The following is a 20,433-nucleotide window of genomic DNA, read 5'->3' as shown; positions in this document are numbered from 1 at the left end:
GATGCACACCTGGAGGAAGCAGAGAAAGCAAAGGTGCAGAGATGTGGAGAGAGAGGGAGGGGAGGGCTGGTTAAAAAAAGAAAGAGCATTGGGCTTCCCTGGTGGCGTAGTGGTTGGGAGTCCGCCAGGCGAACATGGTGGGTTCGCTCAGCCTTGGAGATGGAACCAGAGACCCTCTGAGGAGCCCGAGTGTGGCCCAGCTCCGTGGCCACCGTGGCCGTGTCCTTGAGCACCAGCCTAGGTCTGAACGGCATGGCCGCTGTGCCAGGTCCCTTACGGTCAGCTAGGCTCTCTCCTGGTTCTTCTGCCTCTGAGCGGTGGCCGGCCTTCCCTGCTTCCCGCCTCGTTGCCCAGCTGACAGCTCTGCGCCTGCGCGTCTCACCTTGCACTTTCTAGAATCCCGGTCACCTGACTTGTCGTGAGAAGAAACATGCAGGAAGTTAGGGGACTTTTGCATCCCTTGTCACCTTCTTGGAATTTCACATTTCGTATTGGGTTTTGGAGGGTTCGAGGAACGCTGCAGGGAAGAAAAGCTATGTCATAGGCCAACTCGAGTCAGCCTAGAGCTTATCAGATGTTTATGATCACAGAGCCACTTTGAATATGGCAGGCTTCCCACGGAACCCACTTTGGGGAAGGATGCTGAATCGTCCTAGATCATTTTTAAACGGTGAAGACCATCCCCTCAGATTTCTCTGGGAATACTGCTGAAACTGAGGTGTTTAAGAGCCCTCTGCGAATTGCAAAGCTCCAAGGTAACTGTCTTCCTGCATCTGTTTCATCCGAACAAGGGATGCAGTCCAGGTAGGTAGCTGTGACCTGCAGGCTGCATGATTAGCTAAAAATGAAACAGGAGATTCTCTCAGGAACCTGCTGTGAAATCCCAGCCACTAGTGTTTCTCTGGACTGTTCATATCTTTTTTTGTGTGTGTGGTATGCGGGCCTCTCACTGCTGTGGCCTCTCCCGTTGCGGAGCACAGGCTCTGGACGTGCAGGCTCAGCGGCCATGGCTCACGGGCCCAGCAACTCCGCGGCATGTGGGATCCTCCCGGATGGGGGAACGAACCCGTGTCCCCTGAATTGGCAGGCGGACTCTCAACCACTACGCCACCAGGGAAGCCCCGTATCTTTTTAAATATAAATTCTTTAAACTTGGGATCCTCTATAACAGCATTGAGTGTCTCTTGGTATCTGTAGCTGTCAGGAGTACTGGAAAAGTGGGCACTTACATTATCTATATCTTTGATGGGAAGAATCCCCATACTTTTACCAAAAACCTAAGTGTGTGTCTTGACCAGCGTGGGCGTCTGTGATCAGGTCCTGCTGCAGAATCAGGGGCCGGGGCAGAACAAACGGCCGTCGAGGTCTCTGCGCAGTCTCAGAAAGGGCTGCCTAGTTCGCTGGATCAAGAAAAATGAGTTGCCTTGGCCAACTGATCTGCTGTTGCTTTGACTTGAAATGTCTTTAGGAAAAGGTGAAGAACCGGAAAATGAACTTTTGGCCCGATTACCCTCCCTGACGGTTCCGACATAAATGCACGTGATTAAACACCTTCATTTCCGACGGACCACAGTTCATCCCGTGCAGAAGGTGTCGTGTGCGTGGAGCGTGGACACCTTTGCTTTCGTAAAAGCCTGTGGACAGTCACAGAGGGCCTTTGCTTCCATTCTGTGGTCTCTAGATATGTCACTTTTTGTCAGTTTAAGATAAAGTGTTTCATGAAATCACAAGGTTGAAAAGCATCTGTCGGACCTTTGGGTCTTGGTTGAAGGGGTTCCATGCTTTGGTGAAACCCCTGCCACCCGCTGGGTCCAAGCTGAGTCCGTGCCTGTCCAGCATTACTGGACGCTAACTAGAACCTTCCACACGTGTGTCCCCGCTGCTGGCTGTGGCCTTTCTGTGTCTCTGCACTGCTCCCGGCTGGCCTGCCCGTGCCCTGGCCCGATGGGGCAGCCCCTGTGTGGCCCGGTGCCTGCATGGAGTCTGGCCTTCTCTTTCTCTCCATAGCTTTTCTACCTTTCTTTTCTTGGGCTCTCACCTCGCTGTCTTAGGAAGCATGATGGAAAAGCAGTTTGAGTAATAAAAAATGTTTAAAGAAAAATTGGGAGAAACACTGGAGGAAACCAAGTGAGGGCGTTTTGAGTGTCTTCAGAGAGAGAATTCAGTTAACATCCACCCACACCCCCTCCTTTCACTGCTGCGCGGCCAAGTCTCGGCATTTCTAGGAAAAGAGAACACAGACGTGACCCCGTTTAGAAAGGTTCTGAGTGAACAACCTCTGCTGGTAAATTTATTTTAGAACCCAGTGCTAATGACCAGGGCAGTTTATTTTTTCCTCACCCCAGAATAGCTTCCTCGTCGTAATCCCACAGTGGAGATGCCCGTGAATCACAAAGCAGCAGTATTTCTCGCTGCCCTCCTTCTGGAATCCTGGCTTCTTGGGGTTCATTTGTATCAGGAAACCCTGCACAGACACAGATGGAAGTGTCACGTGTAGCAGCTCCATGGGAAGGGCAGGGGGTGGCAGCCGCCCCGCAGTGGGCATGTCCCCACTTCGAGGCGGTGGCAGTGCTATTGTGATGGGACCTTGGATGTTAGGGCCCCTGGCTTCATGCAGACCACGGTCAGTGACAGGGACAGAGACGGTGCCATCTCCATTCCAGTCCCTGCCTCTTTTTTTTTCATATTCTTTTCCATTATGGTTTATCACAGGATATTGAATATAGTTCCCTGTGCTCTACAGTGGGACCTTCTTGTTTATCCATTCTGTACATAAAAGCTAACGTCAAAGCAGACATAACCATATAAATGTTTTTATGTGTTGAGTATCCTGCAAGTGTTTGCTGTGTCTCTTCTCCATGGTCTTCGCAAAGAGCGCTCGTAATTGCTGAAAACACTATTAACGAGTGTGTATTTGGGCCACACTCGGACCCTTGGCCGTGGCCGGCTCTCTGCGTGGGTTCCAGTTGGCTGTGCTGTGGGTGTCGCTTCCCGGAGCCACCGTGAGGTAGGTAGGTCTTGTCGCGTTTTCAGTGCTTTCCTGGAAGCCAGGTTTCCAGCCAAAGCCCGTGCGTGTCACTGTGTGTGCACGAAGGCCACTTTATTCTCATCACCAGGTTCACGGGCGCGTGAGTTTCAGAACTTCTGAGCGCTGATCCCTCACCGGCGGCCTCCCACATTCTCTCTGTGAGAGTGGCCTGGGGGTCCCCGTGGCAGCGCACGCTGGCTTTGGAAACCTGCTGTCCCCCAGCTGGGGTGGCCCTCCCTACGCAGGTGGGCAGCTGCTGGCTGCAGGGACCGCAGGGGCTGAGGTTGTGGTAGGGACAAGAAGGAACCGCCTGTCCTGTCCATCCTGTCCTGTCCCATCCCGTCCATCCTGTCCTGTCCTGTCCCGTCCGTCCTGTCTTATCCTGTCCTGTCCTATCCGTCCTGTCCTGTCCTGTCCTATCAGTCCTGTCCTGTCCGTCCTGTCCTATCCTGTCCTGTCCTATCCGTCCTGTCTTGTCCCGTCCCGTCCATCCTATCCTGTCCTGTTCGTCCTATCCTGTCCTATCCGTCCTGTCCTATCCGTCCTGTCCTGTCCCGTCCCATCCGTCCTGTCCTGTCCCAGTGGTTGAACATGCCGCGTCTCGGGCCTTCAGACCCTACGGCAGCCTTAGCCCGTCTCTGGCTGTTCCGCAGCGCTTCCCAGGAGTATAGGTCACAGTGCGTGGCCTTGCAGCGCCCACAGAAGCGGGGAGGAGGCGCTTCTGGTCCATGTGCTGTGAGGAAGGCTCCCTGTGCTGGTCCCTGTGCAGTGCTGTGGGGGTGGATCACTGTGTGGACCTAGGTGTGGAGAGTGGGGTCAGGTGATCTCGTCCTGACTCAGGCCCCTGGGCTCGGGTGTACCCCGTCTCCTCAGCCCTGCAGTACAGCCCCCCTTACCTCCCCCACGTGGTCTCCAGTCTGGGAGGATGGCCCCAGGAGGGAGCATCTGAGTGACAATGACCGGCAGGGCCCCAAAAACCAGTCTCCAAATCCCGCACCTGGAGGCTGGCTGCCGCCCGCCCTGTACCCGGCCCGGGGCCAGCAAGGAAATCGAGCCTCCGTCGTCTGTGTCCATCTCACGGGCCCGCTGCCCGGTGCGATTTGAGCGGCTTCCCCGTGTGGACACTGCCCTCGGGGGCCCAGGAACTGGTGGGAGAGACAAGTGCCGGCCAGTCCTCCGGGGCATGGAGTCGCCAGCAGGTCAGACGTGGGACATTCCGGCTGCAGGAAAGGCACCAGCCAGCCAACCAGCCGGGACTGGAGGATGACGAGCCGTTAGTTGGGTTGGAAGCAGAGAGTGTTCCAGAAAGAGGGAGGGAAGCCGGTCGGGAAGGACACGGGGTGGAGTGGGGACCCCAGGGTCAGGGCCTGGAGGTCTGGCGAGGACCCATCTCTCTGCAGAGCTAACTGTGCCACGTGTCGCTACAGGAAGGCAAGGCACCTTTGCTTTTTTATTATTGAAGTACAGTTGATTTAGAATTTTGTGTTCATTACTGGTGTACAGCAAAGTGATTCAGCTAAATACGTATATACATTCTTTTTCATATTCTTTTCCATTAGGGTTTATCACAGGATATTGAATAGAGTTCCCTGTGCTGTACAGTAGGACCTTGTTGTTTCTCCATCCTGTATGTAATAGTTTGCATCTGCTCATCCCAAACTCCCAGCCCTTCCCTCCCTCAACCACCCCCCCACCCCCGGCATCCTTAAGAAGTCTACAGGTTGCATTTTTATGGGCTGGACAGGCAGGCGTGGGGACAGCCAGGTAGGATGCAGACACAGCAGGAGCTGAGATGGTTGGGTTGTGGGTGCTGGATGGATTCGAGCAGATCAGCAGCGCTTGGTGATTTCTTGCCCTCCTGTAGCTTCCGTGTCCCTATGATAACTTGAAGCTCTGCTTCCCTCCTTTAAAAATATGTTCAACCCTGTCCTCCGGTCTTAGTGCCTGAATTCCATTCTCTACTCAGAGGAGGCAGGGCCGCCTAGGAGATGCTTGAAGTGTGGAGGGGGCCTGTCACCAGGACCCAGGAGCCGCTCGAAGAGCAAAGGCAAGGGAGTAACTCAGGCTTGTGGAGAGACCGACAGGGGTCACCTTACCAGTCAAGGGTCCCCAGATGACATCACCAGAATGGGGCATCCCGAGAAGGACACGACCCACTTCTGTGGCGCCAGCAGGACTGAGGACCTTCCGCCAAATTTTAGGACTCCTCAAAGGTGTTGAGGTCATAGAAGACCCCAGAGTACAGAACCACAGGGACAGCCAAATCTGAGGACCTGTCTAGCTGACAGAGACCAAGGAGACCCAGCAGCTGAGGGCTGCTGGGCCCAGATGGGATCCTGAATCAGCTCATGGTAGGGTATTGATGTGATTGCCTGATTTCCATCCTTGAACTGTGTTCCCCTAATAATGCAAACGGCTTCTGTAGACACTGAAGTTGTTACCGTAGGTGGACTGTTTCTGTCAGAGACCAGAACAGCTACGCACCTGCTGTGACCGAGGCCCTGGTGGCATCCTGGGGACCCGCTGCCCAGAGGGCCAGGTCTCAGGTACCTAAAAGAGGTCTACAGAACTAGCCAGCTGTGTGCTCTTGTTTTCTCTGTCCTAGATACTAGTCTACTTTCACAGGTGGAGCGTTGGTTTTAATTTAGTTTTATATTGTCTTAGCCACCAAATCAGCCAGAACCCTGATTTGCAGCTAGGAGTGCACGTAAGATTCACAAAATTTGAAATCCAAACTCCTACCTAGGAATCCCAGAGTAGGCAGGGGCCCTCTAAGGGGTGACTCAACGCGGAACCCTGAGGTGAAGCAGTCAGAGCTAGGACAGCCTCAGAGGGCCTGGGGTCTTGGGCAGCCAGGGGCCGTCCGTGGGTCTCAGGCTGCTGAGAGGTTGAGTTTTATGTGAACCTAGAAGAGGCCCTCTGGATTTGGTCTCTGGGTGTGACTGGTTTCCTCCTGCAAAAGGGTGGTTTTGACCTTATAAAGCTGCTGTCATGAAACCCACGTGGTGCTGATTTAAGAGCGGAGACTTCTGTGCTCTGGATCAGGTACCCAGACAGAGACCCCAGCGCCTGCGAGCATCAGAGTATGATGAACAGGCCATCGTGATTTAATTCATCGTACTGCAAAGTTATCAGCTGCTTGGAGGAAGAGCTGACTTAGGGTCTTATACCTTCTTGCATGTTGTTATGGATTGAATTGTACCCCCTTCTGCAGTTCAGATGTTGAAGTCCCAAAGCCCCCAGGACCTCAGACTGTGACTCTGTTTGGAAATGGAGTAGTTGCAGGTGTCATTTGTTAAGTTTAGATGCAGTCATGCTGGAGTAGGTGGGCCAACCTGGTAGGACTGGTGTCCTTATAAAGAGGGGACATTCGGACCCACACGGGGAGAAAACCCTGGAGGTGCAGGCAGCGATCAGGGTGATGTTTATACGCCAGAGACAGCCAGCAGACCCCCAGGAGCGGGGAGAGAGGAGTAGAATGGAGTCCCCCTCACAGCTCTCGAAAGGGACCAGCCCTGGGATCACAGACACCTCGTCTCTGATGTCCGGTGTCCAGAACTGAACACATCCAGAACCGCGGGACATTGCACTTCTGTTGGTTAAGCCACCCCGTTTGTGTACACGTAGACTGAAATAAATTCTAGGTGGCGTAAACTGTTAATAAAAATTCAGCTGCCAGTGGCAGCTCCCTGTGCTTGAGACCCAGGATTGGACTTTGGGTCTTTATTCTGGTTTATCCCAGAGCCCTCTGCCTCCGTGGGGGATAAGGCCTGCACTGAAGCGAGAGACTGGAGGCTGGCTTCCCTCCCCTACAGGTGTTCACGCGGGTGCGGTCCCTCCCCCTCATCCCCATCCTTCCAGAGAAGCTGGTCCGGCCAGGAAGACCCGACAGTTGGCAAAGTGTAGGCACTGAAAGCGGAAGTAAGAGTAGGGATTGCAGTAACGTGACTTGTTACCACATCACCTGTGGCCAACCAGGGACCAAACAAACAAAAAGTAAATAGTTTTAAATTATAAAAGTCATAAATGAAAAAAAAAAAGTAATACATGCTCGTAGTAAAAGCAAAAAGTGAAACTTAAATAGTACAAGAAAGTTTATGATAAAAAGTAAGGTTCCCTTTCTCTCAGTTCCCTACTCTTGTCTCATTCTACAGACGTGAGCGGTGTGGACAGACGTCGTCTTATCTTGTCCGGAATTTACCTGCATTATCGCATTTTCCCCAAAAGCTTCATGGTGCTGCATCGCAGGGGGACCATAGTTGGTTTAACCAAACCGTCTTTTGACACGCACTGTTATCGTGTGCAGTTCTTTCTTACTGTAAACAAAGCTGAAATGGACATTCCTGTACATAGGTCTCTGGTCACTTAATGGTGGAGAGCTGGGTGCAGAGATACATAGATGATAGATAGGTAGATAGGTGATAGGCAGATAGAGACAGACTAGATAGATAGATAACAGATGATAGATAGATAGGTGATAGGTAGATAGACTAGATAGATAGATTGATAATAGATGATAGGTGATAGGTAGATAGACTAGATAAATAGATAATAGATGATAGATAGGTGATAGGTAGATAGAGACAGACTACATAGATAGATAGATTCTCAGCATTGTAATTGCTGGCTAAAGGATTTGTGTGTTTATGGCTGTGTATGTGTATGTATGAAGTTCCTTTTTACAACTGTCGTCAAAGGGCCGTGTACCCCATATAGTACAGCGTAGAGGCACTGGAGCCTGGCTGACCCCCCGTTTGACGAACAGAGCAACCCGGGATGGGTGTCTTGTGTCTCATTCCCCTGGCCCTCGCGTGCCAGCAAAGTCACTCCCCCAGTGATGAAGCAGATTCATTTTCATTGGCTGTATCTGCAGCTTCTAGAAACTCTGTAAGGTATTTACCGAGCCCATCTGGGAGCAGAGGGTCAGACGCACAGGGAGGTTTGCAGAGGGCATTTGCTCACGAGTCGCCCTGGAAACCTCTGAGTTGGAGACTCCAGCGGCCGGAAGGCGGGGTAAGGTGCGCGCTGTCACATTCAGGTACTTACTCTTTTTGGTGTTGGACTTTCTGAGCTCGCATTTAGTAGAACCTTGTGCTTTCCTAGTTTTTGAGGAGTTGTGCCTGACTGTGGTGTTTGGCCTACATTTCTCCCCTCCGGATCCGTGGTCTAATGTGAGCAGAGCTGAGAAGCCCTGCTTATCCGACAGACAGACAGACGGCGCTGCAGGCTCGGGGTCCGGCTGTCGCCCTCAGCAAGGGGTTTTGCTTCCATTGCTAGATTTTAGTCCTGAAAATGTACCAAACGGAGATGCTCACTGATACCAGTGAACATGTTCTGCTTTTTAAGAGAATTCTCAATAATTCCTGTCACTAACTCTTGATCGTGATCAGTATTTTTGTAATTATATTGAATGTCTCACCATAATGGTAGGTAAGCTTACTTTCCCAAAAAGAAGGTGTTATGGGTAGTACAAAGGTTATTAGTATAAACTGCATTCCTAGCAGATGTATCTTGGAAAATCGGGATTTTGAGAGTGAAAGACTCTATCTACAGATACCTGTTCTTGACTCTTGTAATTGAATAAAAGATAACCCGATGTGGCAGCCCCGTCTGAGATTTGTACGATGGCGCTCACTGTCTGCGTTGTCCGGACCCAAAGGAAGCTCTGGAGGTTCTTGTCCTTTTGTAATCTAGCCACTCAGGACTCTCTCAGCTCCTCGAATTTCACTTTCTTCTAAACTTCCAGTAAATCTGCCGGTCTTCCCAGGTTTCCTGAGTTCTTTGCATCCAGCACTGTGCCCCCCCCCCAACCCCTCCCGACAGCATCAGCACAATGGTGGGGCTTTAGCAGGTGGGACACCTGTGTTGGCTGGGTGGGCACTGGCTGGAGGCCCCTCTGCCCCCAAAGAACCGTAAGACCTTCCCTGCCCCTGTCTCTCAAGCCAGACATTCGCTGAAACTGGATGCCAGTAAATACATCATGCAGTTTGAGATAAAGATAGTACATTGGCCTGAAGACCCATGATACTCGATGGGGTTCAGATGGTCTGGGGGAAGGGCTTTGACGGGTGGCCTGTCCTGCCGTTACACGACAGAGGGGCAGGCAGTGGCAGGGGGGTGCCGTGTCACAGCCCTGTCTGGTGGTCCCGTCATGCAGCCCCCTCTCGGAGTGCAGGCGCGCACGTGGGCCCTCCCCGGGCAGGGGCAGCTGCACACCTGTATGGGCCTGACCTCCCCAAACGCCGTCTTTGCGTTTCGGACATTTTACTGACCCCAGCCGTGATGGAACTGCCTGGTGCCTGCGGATTTGGGATCTTAAGAGTCCTGCACAGTGAAGGCAGAGGCTTAATGGAGAAGGAGGAGGGGCCTCCTGATGAGATCAACCAAGCAAGAGTCCCCTCATGTCATCTTTGTGACCTCGCCTCTGTGGGTGATAGGACACCGGTGAGATGCCGAGTGACAGAGGGGACCCACGTGCCAGTATTTTTGCACAACGTGTCCTTTAAACTTTTACATTGAAATAACTTCAGACCTATAAGAGCAGTTGCAGTAATAATACAAAGACCTGTCATAGATCCTTTATTCGGATTCCCTAGTGGCTAACATGCTGTCCCATTTTAAACCGTTTTCCCTGGTCCCATATGCATGTATGTAGACACACATCTGTACGCACATGCGTATAACTAGTGTATTACAGGGAGCGTAGCACACAGCAGTTTCCGAAATCAGGGCCTGCAGGGATCCAGACCTTATTCACAGTTCATTAGTTGTCCTGCTAATGTTTTATGGCTTCTATTTTTCTGGTTCGTGAACCAACACAGGACCACCCACTGCACTGGTTTTAACGTCTCTAATTCCCTTTCACACGGGGGCACTTCCTGGCTGCTCCGTGTCCTTTGTCACATAAGCGGTTACCGGAGCCCCCTCTTTGTTTGTGGGGAGTTGCCTTGGGGCCCCATCAGGTTGTACGTGGCAGAGAGGCCGCAGACAGCTGCATCCTTCTCGGGGCAGGAGTTCAGGATGCTGTGATGTTGGTTTCTCCATTATCACCGATGTTGATGTTTATTACCCACGTCTGCTAAGTTTCTCCATTGTGAAGTTGCCATTATCCCCTTGGTAATTAAAAAGTACTGTAAAGGAAGATGACTTGAGACCAGGTTGATACGCTTCCTCCCTCCGACTCCACTGGCTGCTTCTGTCACCTATGGATGATCCTGCCTGGCGATTCCGACTCTCGTTCTGCATTTGTGAGTTGGCCTTGGGCACTGAGGAAGAGCAGCCCTTCTCTCCCAGCTATTTACCTGTGTGTTTCTTTGTCAGTAAGGACACATTATTATCTGATTACAGCCATCGCTTTGACGCTCACATTGTCCCAGTGGGGCTGGTTCCTATCTCCTTGTGACACGTCCTCGTCAAAGTACTACCTCGCTTCCTAGCACGAGATTCCCCTTGCTGTGCACTCAGCATGTTTGACGTGTGGGCCTGGGGAGTCCTTTGATGTGAAGCCGTCTTGTGCCTTGACACACACACACACACACACACACACACACCCACCCCACACACCCCAGTTGTGACAAGCAGAAATGTCTCGGGCGTTGCCAAACGTCCCTCGGGGGACAAAATCCACCCCTACCCTAACCCCCCATCAGGAACCACCGAGTGATGCTTTCTCTACTCAGGGGTACTGGGCTCAATTCTTCAAACCGATTAGGTAGGAAAAGGTTTCAGATATGCTTTATTTCCTCTGGCAGTACAAGGCTAAAGGGTCCAAAGGCATGTTTAGGTTTTGTTGATGAAGAATTCAGAGCCTGCACTAAAGTAGAATAGGGGGGTGGACACCGCGTGCCCCCCAGCCAGACACCACAACTGTGAAGCCACACCCCCCATATACACTGTTGACGCACATTCCAGCCATCGTGTCATTTACCTACAAATTTTTTAGCATGTTTCTGTAAAAGATTGACTTTTTTTTTTTAACAGGACCATTAATACCATTGAGACACCCAATTCCTTAATCTCATTAGAGAAGTTCCATATTCAAACAGGAATTGCATTTACACTACATGTTTGCAGCCCTAGTGCCATGAGTTCCCCTGGAAGGCATTGCCCAAAAGACAAAGCCTAACCCAGGAAGGGCTTGGCTTTGGGAGTTTGCTCCCACTGAGGGCTCTATCTGGATGGAAAGACCCAGCCCGGTCTGCCCTGCAGGCTTCAGCCTGAATTCACGTTGCAGGGGTACCTGCCCACCAGAAGCTGCCACCTGCCACCGGCAGAGCCGTAGATGGACCCAAGTTATCAGGCCTCTTCGGGATCATCTGGTCAACCCCTGCTGTGGGCGGACAGCTCTCCACGGCCCCCACCCCACCAGGATGGACAGGCCGTGATGGGGCCTCTTTTTCCTGAGGACCGGCACTGCCTCTCGTTGGGGGCTTCAGCTGCTTGAAATACAAAGCAGACTCCTAATACCTGGCTTTTCAACTCCATGCTAAGACCAGAAACAGCTAAAAGCCCCGTAGAAGTCTTGGAGCAGAAGCTTCCTGCCAAATGCCCCCTCTTCCTGGGTGACGCCGCAGGGGTCGTGGTCCTGCAGTGCGTGCGGAGGGGGTTCTTTTAGGCACGTGATGCCCGCAGAAGGAGGAGACAAGTGGAGTGTGTCTGGAATGATCATCTGTGGAGTGTTTGCCGTGGGACGGGACTTGCATGCGTTTCTCTGAGTGACACTCACCGTCAGCCTATGTGACAGTCCCTCACTGTCACATAGGCTGGGGATTGAGGGTTGTCCAAGGTCAGAGCGGGTAACTCGTGCAGCGAGTGGCGAGCAGGAGCTTGACCCCAGGGCTGGCAGGTTCACAGGCTCCTCCGTAACTGATGCACTCGGACAGTGGTCGGGGGGACCCGTGGACATCCGGGAGATTGGGGCCAGCACAGAGAGTGTGCATGGTGAGTTCTTGCTAAGTGGGAGGCTGGAGGTTTGGGGATACTCAGAGGATGCCCGCAGGTCCACCGTGCCCCTTAAATCCTGTTTTAAGGAATAGCACGCATTCTGCCAAACACCCGGCATCCCCATTCTTAGAAACGTTTCCCTTATTAGAGGTGGCACTTTAAGAGAGTTGACATCCGGCCATTTATCCTGAGAAAATAATTCAACCCACGCATGAGCCACCGAGGCTCACGTACGAAGGTGTGCCAGGGAGCACTTGAGGAGAATGAAAGTCTAGAAGCCGCCGGACGGGCGGCGTGACGTTCACGTTGATACAACGTGACATGTGAAGAAATCCCTCGCAGGCACTGAAGCACCAAAGAGACATAAAGACCCGGTGGATGTTTATGCTGTGACGTGAAGCTGCACGGCCCGATGGCAAAACCGCGTCTGCCGTCTGAGCCCAGTCGTGTCAGTGCATCTATTTATAAACACCTGTGCGAGAAAATACTGGAAGGGCACACTCCAGGACTGTAACAGCAAACCTGGGAGTCGTCAGTGATTGTCCAGTGCTTTCCTTGGTCCCTTAGGCATTTTCCAAATGTGTTACAGTGAAAACCTGTAAGAAAAGACGAATATATCTGTGTACCCTTGAGCAGCTCGGGTTTGATTCGGGCCGGGTGCCCTGGATCCTGCCCGTGAGTGCCAGGCGGTGAGGGTGTCCACAGAGGGGCTCCGGATCTTGTGGTTGACTTTCAAGAACTACTTTGTGAGTCCTTTCTAGAACCTTAACTCCTTTGGAAAGGATTGCGAGGACTTAAAATATTTTTATCAGTAATTCTTTCTGAAACATGAAATCAATCGATTATAACTCAGATGCTTATTTCTCTTAAGTCAGTTCGGGTCCCTGTAATGGAACAGGAAGATAGTGATATTCTTAGCCAAGGTGAATAGAACCACGTACTTACGTGTAGCAGCTTCAATTATCATTCCCTGTGGCTCAAAAGAACATCATTGATGTAGACCAGAACAGAAAAAAAATTGGTAGAATTACCTTCTTTTCACTACCATGAACCTATCCCAGCCCTGGTTCTGCCCTCGCCTGAAGTGCATCTAATTTCACCCATACTCGCTCGGCCTGCCCCATCTGGGGGCTTCAGGGCCCCCCAGAACCAACAGCCTCGTGTAGCTCCTGGGAAGCGTCTTGCTGACAGAAAGGCGAACAGCAGATGCCCTGGTTCACACCTGGGCCCCCGTGGGCCCATCGCCTCCATCTGGGCGAGCTGTTCTGCTGTCCCGAGGCTTCCACCCCGCGCCTGGTCAGGAGACGGTTCCATCAGCCTTGGAGGGCGTGAACTTGGGGCCCTAGTGTGGCCACTGGGCTCTCAGAGGTGTACCCGCCACGTGCCTGGGCTCAGCTGGCTTTCCTGCTTTCCCTCCGCATGACCCCAGCAGGACCAGGAGCCCCTCAGCCCTTCCCACCTCCTGTCTTCCACAGCCTTGCCTCCCTCTCGATATGTATATATATTTACATCTTTATTGGAGTATAATTGCTTTACAATGGTGTGTTAGTTTCTGCTTTATAACAAAGTGAATCAGGTATATGTATACATATATCCCCATGTCTCCTCCCTCTTGCGTCTCCCTCCCACCCTCCCTATCCCACCCCTCTAGGTGGTCACAAAGCACCGGGCTGATCTCCCTGTGCTATGCGGCTGCTTCCCACTAGCTGTCGATTTTACATTTGGTAGTACATATATGTCCATGCCACTCTCTCACTTCGTCCCAGCTTCCCCTTTCCCCCTGTGTCCTCGAGTCCCTTTTGATATTTTTTCTTTACTGAAGTCTAGTTAATTCACAGTGTTGTGTTGTGTCAGGTATACACCGAACTGATTCACTTCTACGTGTGTGTGTGTGTGTGTGTGTATGTGTGTGTGTGTGTCCTTTTTCAGATCCTTTTCCATTATGGTTTATTACAACATATTGAATATAGTTCCCTGTGCTGTATAATAGGACCTTGTTGTTTACTTTATATATAGTACTTTGTATCTGCTAATCCCAAACTCCTAATTAATCCACCCCTCCCTTTCCCCTTTGATAGCCATAAGTCCTCTGTGTCTGTGAGTCTGTTTCTGATTCGTAGATAAGTTCACTTGTGTCATATTTTAGATTCCACATATATATAAGTGGTATCACATGGTATTTGTCTTTCTGTCTGGCTTACTTCACTTAGTATGATAATCTAAGGCCCATCCATGTTGCTGCAAATGGCATTATTTCATTCTTTTTTATGGCTGAGTAATATTCCATAGTATATATGTACCACATCTTCTTTATCCATTCATCTGTCATTGGACATCTAGGTTGCTTCCATGACTTGACTATTGTAAATAGTGCTGCTATGAACATTGGGGTGCATGTATCCTTTCGGACCATGTTTTTCTCCAGATATATACCCGGGAATGGGATTGTAGGTTCATATGGTAGTTCTGTTTTTAGTTTCTTAAGGAAACTTTGTACTGTTCTCCATAATGGCTGTGCCAATTTACATTCCCACCAACAGTGTAGGAGGGTTTCCTTTTCTCCACATCCTTTCTAGCATTTATGATTTGTAGACTTTTTGATGATGGCCATTCTGACTGGTATAAGGTGGTACCTCATTGTAGTTTTGATTTGTGTTTCTCTAATAATTAGCCATGTGGAACATCTTTTCATGTGCCTCCCTTTCAATATTGACCCTCCCACCGTGGACGCCCCCTCGTGGCCCTTGGATACAGCCTGGCTTCTTCCTAAGTGTTTACCCCTAGCATTTACAGGAGGCTTCGGGAGTTACTGAAAAGCCCAGCTTACATCCTCACTTAGAAAAATGCATTTAAACAGGACCCAGGGAGCTTTTGAACTAAGAAGTAAGTTGGAAGACGAAGAACTGAGACAAAGCCGCTCGAACGCCCCAGCTCAGACCCTGCAGACTCTCTGGGTTTCTCTGCAGGGTTGGGGGCCCTCTGCTCTGCTCAGCCCAGGCACCTGGAGGCTTTTGTCCCCCCCGGGACGTCCTGCACCTGGGACAGGTCTGGGGCAAAGGGCTGAGAATCCTCCATTTGCTGTTTTCACGTGTTGATCTCAGCCAAAGTCAAGAGTCTGTGGAATTCAGACAAGATCCCGAGCCTGCACGTGCCCAGCAGGGAGTGTCCGGGGCCCGAAGCAGGAGTGCGGGTGACAGCAGGGAGGAGGCCCCAACGTCTCTCTGCCTGCTGGGGACCACGACCTTCAATCCTAACTGTTCTTAAACTCCTTCCTGCACGTTTGCCAAGATTTAGGCTCTTATTTCCCTCTCCATACGATGAATGCATAAAAGGCGTCAACAGAGCTCCAGGAAGGACAGAACCTTCTATTACCACTTCGGGGCTTTTAAGACGGGCCCTGGTGCCAAGCCAGTCAGAGGGCTAGGTAGCCTGCCTCCCCCTGCTAACCCTGAAACGAAAGGATCTCAGGCTGGTGGCATAATTATGCCCTCTTTAATATTACTTCTTTTTTTAATTCAAAGTTCCTTTCTTTTTATCATTTATACAACAAAAGCAGTACGGTCAAGGAATTTATTACAAATTTCAGAATCAGAATTATGCCATGCAGATGGCCTACGTTCTCATATTTTATAAGTATTGAAGTGGCTGTTGCCTTGAAATGGATTTGCTCTTTTCTCTGTTTCCTTTTTTAAGTTTTATTTTATATTAGAGTAGAGTTGATTTACAATGTTGTGTTAGTTTCAGGTGTACAGCAAAGTGATTCAGTTATACACATACATGTACCATAAGTCCCCTACATACAAACCTTCAGGTTGTGAGCTTTCAAAGACGCGAACGTGCATTTGCATGTCCAGTCACGTAAGTTAGTTCACGTGTCTGGTGTACATCGTCACGTGCATGCATCCGCTACAGGGGGTGGTGCTTCCGTGTACTTTACTGTACAGGACTGTGTAGAGGACAATGGTACAGTGTCTTTATTTCAAGCTAGATCTGCAAGAGGACGACTTCATTGAACTCCTTGCCGTGCAACATGAGGAGGTTACTAATGAAGACCTGATGGAATTGGAGGCCCAGAGAAAGGACCAAGAGGGACAAGAGGAAGAAGAAGTAACTGAAGAACCGAAGAGGTTCATGACGCAGGAAATGGCAGGGGATTTTCTTTATTTGAGGAAGCGCTGTTAGTTTCTGAGACACAGGACCCAAACGTGGAACGGTACGCAAAGGTTGCAGCCGTTCAGCACGTAATCCAGTGCTACCGTGTCATCTGTGACGAGAAAAACAGAGCTACTACCCAGATACCACTGGATCGTTCTTTGGAGAGGGTAGATAGAATTGAATCCAGCAAGGAACCAGAACCTCAGGCGTGAGTGAAGTTGCAGCTCGCCCTCCGTCCCCTGTTGCTGACGACCCTTCAGCTCTACCATCTCCTACCTCTTTTCCCTCCTCCAGTCAGTTGTCCTGGCTATTGTAAATAGAGTTGCAATGAACATTGTGGTACATGACTCTTTCTGAACTACAGTTTTCTCAGGGTATATGCCCAGTAGTGGGATTGCTGGGTCATATGGTAGTTCCATTTTTACTTTTGTAAGGAACCTCCATATTGTTCCCCACAGTGGCTGTATCAATTTACATTCCCACCAACAGTGCAAGAGTGTTCCCTTTTCTCCACACCCTCTCCAGCATCTATTGTTTGTAGATTTTTTGATGACGGCCATTCTGACTGGTGTGAGATGATACCTCATTGTGGTTTTGATTTGCATTTCTCTAGTGATTACAGTCGGTAACTCTTCTTGCCTGTTCAGTCGATGCCAGCCCCTGTGTGCCAGCTCTTGTACGGTACCACTGTACTTTTCAAGGTACTGAGCTGTAAGATTAAAAATGTTTTCTTTATTTTTTGTGTGTTTTTTTATGTATTATTTGTGTGAAAAGTACTGTAAACCCATCACAGTACAGTACTATACAGCCGACTGTGTTAGTTGGGTACCTAGGCTAATCTGTTGGACTTACGAACAAATTGCACTTACGAACGTGCTCTTGGAACGGAACTCTCGTATGTAGGGGACTCACCGCATCTATTCTTTTTCAGATTCTTTTCCCATATAGGTTATTCTTAATAAATTATTGTTTTATATTTAAAAGCAGTTAGCTACTTAATTTCCTTTGTGGTGCAGAAACAGAAGTTGAAGTTTCAGTGGTTGGTTTTTTCCAGTTGAATTGTTCCCGGTGCATCTTACCCGTCATGAGGTTTGCTTTCTCAGAACCGCAAACCTGAGTCGGTCGTGGCTGTCAGGATCCCGCCATCCCCACCCGCCGCTGCTGGGTCTCAGGCTTTCAGTGGGAACCTGCCTTGTCCCCAGGTCCTTGGTCCATCCGAGGGCACCCCGGAGGCAGGCACAGATGGCTGGGAGCTTTTCGGGAGAGGCTCCCATTAGCCCAAGGCAGGCTGACCCTGTAAGGCTGACAGATTCCCCATTTTACAGACGAGAAGGGTGAGGCACAGAGAGGCTGGGCCACTGAGCCAAGTTCCCACGGCTAGTTGGTGACGAGGCCGGACTGCAGCGGGTCTGATTCTAGAACATCTTCCCTGAAGCCCCACCTGGGCCAAGGGGGCCGTGAGTGATGCTTCACCTTCCATCACTGGGGTCACAGAGCCAGGGAGGGTCTGGGCTGGGCTGGCGCTGCGGATCTGCGCTCTGAGTTCTCCCCCATCTTGGCAGGACCCAGATCCACCCATGTGTTCCCTGGAAGTTTTACCCCGGATACATATGTGCCCTTGGCATTGATCTCCTGGCCGAACTGGGAGTCGGTGGGGCGGAGGCCTCGGCCAGCTCGCAGGGGAGGCGCTTCTGCATCCCGCCCTCACAGGACGGGCGAGCATCCGACCTGCGGGCCTCAGCCTGCTCCCTGGCGTCCTTCGGCCCAGGCCTGTCGCGCTGAAGGTTGAGATGGAAACCCTCGTTTGCTTTCAGAATGAGCCCCAGCACCGCCCAGGAGCTGGCTGCAGAGCCAGTGGGCACAGTGCAAAATGCTGCTTCCGGAGCTGCCGGCTCTAGAGGCACAGTGGGGACAGCTTCCTTTGTGCGTGTGTATTCGTTACAGATACTGTCACCTGGAGCTCCAGACGTGCTCCCAGTGTGAGATTGCAGGGGTGTGTGGTGGCTTGCTTTTCTGTCTGTCTGTCTTGGGGCCTGTTTCGCCTGTGGTCAGCAGGCCCTGGTGAGTTGGGGGAGGTAGCTGGACAGCGCTACCAGGAGCAGCATGGACAGTGCAGGATTCGAGGTCCTGTCCTGGAGCCTGTGTCCCTCTGTGTCTGTCCCTGTCACAGGCCTGTAGCCCGGACCCAGCTTCCCCTCCTGGCCCTCCCCCAGCCAGCTCTGGGGATCTGAAAGCCGGGGACGTGGCCATATGACAAAGCACATCTTAGATTTTAATACTCAGACTATATATAGACCTTCGGGGGCATGGCCTTGGAGCAACAGAGAAGTGAGGGAGAGAGTTTAAAGAAAAGTGCAGTAGGGCTGAAAAGAAGATTTAAAAGCTGGTGCTATGGATGATTTGGGCAGGAAAAGACTTGGAGAGAGAGATGGGAAACACACTTCAACCTAATTTAAGTTTCCTAGGGAAAATAATGTTCATTGTAGTCACAGATAAGCTCACTTAGAAACTTAGGAAAGAAGGAAAATTAGGGTAGTTGATTTGGGTGGTTGTATGCACGCACTGCTGTAGCATACATTATATATGTATGTAATTATATATAATTAGCATATATATAAGGAATTGTATGAATTCATTGCTTTTTTAAAATTTGTTTTTCTTTTATGTTAATGCATTTGTTCTTACAAAGTGTTTACCTATAGACCAGAGACATCTTCTCTGTTGAAATTAAATTTTATTTTTATATACTTAGTCATGACAGCTGTGTTTGCATATTGAATCGGTTTTGGAGAAGTAGAGCTGTCATTGAGTGAAACATCAGTTCCAGAAAAGACAGGGGGTGGATTTCTTTAAAGATACATGTGAGCTGTAAGCTGGCCCCTCAGTCCTGACCCAGCCCGGGTTGGGGGGCTGGCAGGGAGGTGGCAGGAACAGCGGGGGCAGGGACCCTGCCCTGCTGAAGGGCTCTGTCCCCCGGGCTGGTCCTGCCTCCCCTCCGGCTGAGTGAGCCCTACGTCGGCTGGGACGGTCCTTGTGGGAACGTGCCATCCCCGTGGGACGTCATCCCAGCAACTCACTGCCCTGCCAGACTCTGCGCTGTGGAAATAAACGTTCAAAGTCTGCACTTGATCAAAAACACGGGAAAAAGGACGGAGAGAGAGACAGACAGACAGAGAGCTGCGGCCAGTTCTTTAAGACCAGCTGACACTCAGGACACAGAAAGCTCCAGCTCCAAACTCGCAAGTGACAGCATGGGTTGCGGGGATCAAGGTTGCTGAGCGATTTGGCAGACAGGCCTGAGTTCAGAGAACACACGTGCTCAGGCTGAGTGTCCTGCCTGTTAGTTCACTGCCATGGGAAAGAATGAGCAGGGGTTTTTCTGGAGTGTTGGTCTGAGCCTTGTGTTGTCGTTGGGTTGTCATCACCTCCGCCTCGGGCGGGGGCGCCGGAGTGGGAGTGGGGGGGCAATTGCATCAGGCCCGGCCAGGGACCTGATTGGTCTGCCCCTCGTGGCTTGATTCACGAGCTAGAGGACCGAGCCCGAGGCAGCCTCATAGCCGCTTCCCTGCTGCCCAGAGACAGCCTGCCCGCCGGGGCTCCGTCCCCACCGTCGGTGCCCGGCGAGGGGTCCCTGCCTGCCAGGGACAGTGGGAGAAGGCCGGGACACGCTCCCCTTCAGGGACAGTCTCGATTTAAAATGCCGTCTCGTTCCTCGGACTGCTTTTTCCATGCCGTTGAGGTAAGATTTCTTGAAGCATCTCACGTTTCCCCTAAAGGCGGCACCCCGTCAGCTCTGCAGCTGGCGCAGGGTAGGTTTTTGGTCCTCTGGATTTCTGCTTGGCCAGCCCCTTGCCTGGGAGCTGTTGGTAGGTCATGGCTTTGAACAACACTGGGAAAACTAAGGTGGCTTGTAATTTTGTAGGGGGTGGGGCCAGAGGGTTTTGTGACTGCTTTACTATGCCCATCTTTTTAGTATTTTCAATTTGAGCATATTCACATTTCTTCTTCTCATCTTCTCCCTACACCTCAATGAGCATGAGGTGAGTGGCGGTGACAGGAGGAGGCATTGGGTGCTGTCTGCTGCACTGAGGACCCTAGAAACGGAGAACAGCTGGAGTCGCGGAAAGTTAGGATTTCTGCGGGCCTTCTGTTGCTTTGTTTGTTCTCACAATTGGTTCAAGTGTAAAATGTCCAGTTCCAAGACCGCCAGCAGTATTTTAAAGGAATTCTGTCGCTTCCCAAGACAGGTGGTAGAGAAGTAGCTCACACACTCTGGTTTGGCCATGTGTCCCCACGGTGTCTTGGGC

General features: G+C 51.0%; 1 protein-coding gene across 1 annotated transcript in view; it reads left to right on the top strand.

Moving 5' to 3' along the window:
• The window catches only part of GRB10 (growth factor receptor bound protein 10), a 194,245-nt gene that overhangs the window by 131,538 nt on the left and 42,274 nt on the right, over positions 1–20,433 (top strand). The gene's annotated exons all lie outside the window — the stretch shown is intronic.

Source organism: Neophocaena asiaeorientalis, unplaced genomic scaffold (assembly GCF_003031525.2).
Source record: "Neophocaena asiaeorientalis asiaeorientalis breed wild unplaced genomic scaffold, Neophocaena_asiaeorientalis_V1.1 scaffold191, whole genome shotgun sequence".
In the NCBI taxonomy this organism is placed as follows: domain Eukaryota; kingdom Metazoa; phylum Chordata; class Mammalia; order Artiodactyla; family Phocoenidae; genus Neophocaena; species Neophocaena asiaeorientalis.
This window is presented reverse-complemented; position numbering and strand designations above follow the sequence as displayed.